Below are 3520 nucleotides of genomic sequence, written 5' to 3'. Positions count from 1 at the left end.
GCTGGCGCTGCCCCCAGCCCGGGCTGCGCTCCGGCGGCCGCGGCCGCGCACTTGCCCCGCGCCCGGCCCGGCCCACACACGCTCCCGCTTGTCTCGCAGCGCCAGGAATGCGGCTGGCAGCGCTCCGGGCCCAGCTGCAGGGCCCTGGCCGCCTTGGCGCCGGCCCAGCCGCTCCACGGCTCCTTCCCCGGCTCGTAAATCCCGGGAGCACACAGGCGCGCTGTTCGCCGCGGCTCCCCCTGCCCTGACCCTGGCCCCGCGCGGGGCACGTCGCAGCGTGGGGACGCCTCTGCTAAGGGCGCGGGAAGGAGCGTGCAGGGACCCGCTCTGCGACGCTGCTCCCTCCCGGCCACATCTGCCCCCCCCCCAGCACGGCTCCCTGTTCCCTATGGCTGTAATCCATGTGCAGCCCTGTTTCCCAGCAGACGTCTTAGCCACAGCTGCCCCCGGCACTCGCCTCCGCGCCCCCTCGCCGCCCTGCGCTCCTGTTCGTGGGGTGGGCTGCCAGCCGCCTGGTGCTGCGGGCCCCCAGCCCGCCGCTGGCCGCTCCTGCTCGCGGGCGGCCGCCCGTCGTGCGAGCGCGGAGGGCTGCGGGGCTGCGGCCCGCGAGCAGGCCCTGGCTGCGTGCTCAGCCCTGCTCTCCGGGGCCTCCGTGGGGCTCGGGCTCTCCCAGCCCAGCCAGAACTCCTGGCTCTGGGTTGGGGGTAGGGTGGGGGTCAGGGACACAGGGAGCGGCCCCCCATCCCCCAACAAGGTGCCCAGGCTATAGGGCCGGCTGGCCTGCTCAGGACCCTCTCCAGCCCATGGAGTGGCAGCTCCGTGTGCTGTGCAAAGGGTCAGGCTGGGCACCTGGAGCAGTTTCCCAGGGGTCTGGGTGGGGGGCAGCCCCCCCAACCGCAGCACACTCACACCTGGCGTCTCCAGGAAAGGTTATCAGCTAATCACCCTGCCTCTTTCCCCGCCCCACTCCCAAATGTCACCGTTGTCCTGGACAGAGGGGGAGGCTGAGCTCATGCTCCCCGCCCCCCCCCCGGCCCTGTTAATTAAAGGTGCCCCCGGTGCCGTGTGAAGTGGCTGCCAGGGCCTGGCCCCACCGTGGGTCCTGCTGCCTTTGAAGCTGAGTCAGAACCGGGAGCCGATGACAGCCCGGACCCACAGCTGCGGGCTGGGCAGGGGGCTCCACTCTTACTGCACCCCCAGGGAGTGGCTGCAGGATGGAGCTGCTGGGGGGCACTGCCACCATGCCGGAGAGCACAGGGAGGGTCAGGGTGCAGCTCCACCACCTGGCGACACCCCCAGGCCTGGTGTGCCCAGAGTGGGTCCCTGTGGCTTGGCTCTGCTGCTGGGGCTGAGCCAAGGTCCTGGATCTGAGCACAGCTGATGGGGGTATCGATGGGTACTGGCATCCTGACCATGTGGGGCTGAGCACAGGGCCCCAAGCCTACCCCTTGCCTGTGCCAGGGGGCCAGGAGCAGCGTGAAGCTGGCAGAATGGGAGCAGCGGGGTGGCATGCCATGWAGTAGTGGTGGGAGCAATGATGGGGCAGGGAGTGGGCTGTGGGCATGGGCCAGGGGTGAAGGGAGGTCTGTGGGACAGATCAGAGCCCTGTTGCTCCAGGAGCAGGATAGGATCCATGCAGGGGAAGAAAGACAGCTCCTGCAGCTTCTTTGGGAGYGGTGCCCATCTCCAGCCTAAAAATAGCCCCTCCTGGGGCAGTGCTGCAGGGTGCGTGCAGACAGGCACGCAGACAGAGCCTGGGGGAGCTGCCATGGGGCGGCAGCAGCAGCAAAGCCCCCGGCCCATGGCGCAGCCCCTTCGCCACACTGCAGGAGAGCAGCTCTATCTCTTCACAGGCAAAATATTACCATAGCAACTGGCATGGCCTCACAGCCAGGCAGGGAGGTGAGCTGTGACGTGGTTGTGACACACTCGGCACTGGAAGGACCTGGGAAGCAGGGCCTGGGCTTGGGGCATCTTAGGACACTCATGGATGTGTGAGAGCATGTGTGTGTGTTTGTGTGCATGGCAGTGGGTGCGTGCGTATGTGTGCGTAGGTGTGCCTGCATGTGTGTGTCTGTGTGCATGCATGTGTGTGTGTGTGTGTGTACATGTGAGAATACACCCACAGAGATGGGAGGGGATGTCTTTGGCTTTATGGCACTGTCTGGGCAAAATGTGTCCTGATGCCCTGGGCTGGCAGGGTTGGAGGGAGGTGGAGCTGCTTTGAACTCTTGGTGCAGCAGGTCTTTCCCCAAAGCAAGGGGATCTGCAGCTTTGTGTTTGCAGAGGAGATGTTCCCCACCGGGGAATGAAGCCTCCAGCCCGAGTCTCTCTCTGCGTCCGTTGGCCCGGCTCTGCTCTGCCTGTACCCTGGGCTTGGGACATCTCACCCCACCCCAGGGCTCTGCTCCTGTTTGCACAGGTCGGGGCACGTGCTGCTGCAGAGCAGGGAGCAAGGGCCACCTGAATCTCTTCCTACTTTTTGGGGGCCTCCTGGGCAGCAGGGAGCCGGCCATGYAGGGTTAGCAGCACGAGCAGAAGTGCTGGCATGGCCCTGCTGCCTTCATCACTGCTCAGGTGTTGAGGGAAGGGCTGGCTGTTCTCCTGCCTGACATGGGCCCTATGCCCAGCCACCACACGCCTCCCCTCACCCCCATGCCCAGCTGCAAGCACCCCCTCCCTCACCTCTCAGRAGAGTGACTGTTTTCTCCTGCTTGACATTTTCTGGCTCTAATTGAGCTGTCAATGGGCTGAGATAACAGCGAATTGGTTAGCGCTTCTCTTTGATATCTGCCTGYGCTGTGATCGCAGCACCCACTCCAGAGCCCAGTGCCAGCCGCAAATTCTTCACAAACAGCTTCAAAGCCTGCACCTCATGGTGGCAGACTGCCAGCCCCATGGCCAGCCAGGCCCCCAGGACCTATAGCAGCATYCCCATGGACAATCAGACCCCAGGATCAGTGGCAGTATTCCCATAAGCAGCCAGGTCCCCAGGACCTACAGCAGGATCCCCTTGGAAACCACCCCCCCTTGGCCCTATAGCAGTATCCCCAAGGGCAGCCAGGCCCCAGTACCTATAGCAGCATCACCATAGGCAGCCAGACCCTTGGCCCTATAGCAGCATCCCCATGGGCAGCTAGGCCCACTGGGAACTATAACAGCATCTCCATAGTTAGCCACCCCCCTGGGACCTATAGCAGCACCCCAATGGCCAGCCAGGCCCCCARGACCTCTAGCAGYGTCCTTATGGCCAGTTAGACTCAAGGACCAACAGCAGCATCCCCATAGGCAGCCAGGTCCCTGGAACCTATAGTGCCTGCCCCGAGGGCAGYCAGGCCCAGTACCAGCATCCCATGGGCAGTCAGCCCCCAGGACCTATAGCAGCATGCCCATGGCTAGCCAGATCCTGGGACCTGCAGCAGGACTCCCTTAGCCATCCCCCCCGGACCTATAGCAGCATCCCCAGGGGCAGCCAGGCCCCCGGGACCTATAGCAGCATCCCCTTGGCTACTCTCCCCCC

The 3520-nt window shown here is 64.8% G+C and overlaps 1 protein-coding gene across 1 annotated transcript in view; it reads left to right on the top strand.

Moving 5' to 3' along the window:
• GOLGA7B (golgin A7 family member B) overlaps positions 1 to 3520 on the top strand; it is a 6946-nt gene that overhangs the window by 576 nt on the left and 2850 nt on the right. The gene's annotated exons all lie outside the window — the stretch shown is intronic.

Source organism: Rhea americana, unplaced genomic scaffold (genome assembly GCF_003343005.1).
Source record: "Rhea americana isolate MKP2758 unplaced genomic scaffold, rheAme1 scaffold_122, whole genome shotgun sequence".
NCBI classification, from domain to species: domain Eukaryota; kingdom Metazoa; phylum Chordata; class Aves; order Rheiformes; family Rheidae; genus Rhea; species Rhea americana.
The sequence above is the reverse complement of the archived record's forward strand: the minus strand, read 5'-3'. Positions and strand labels throughout refer to the sequence as shown.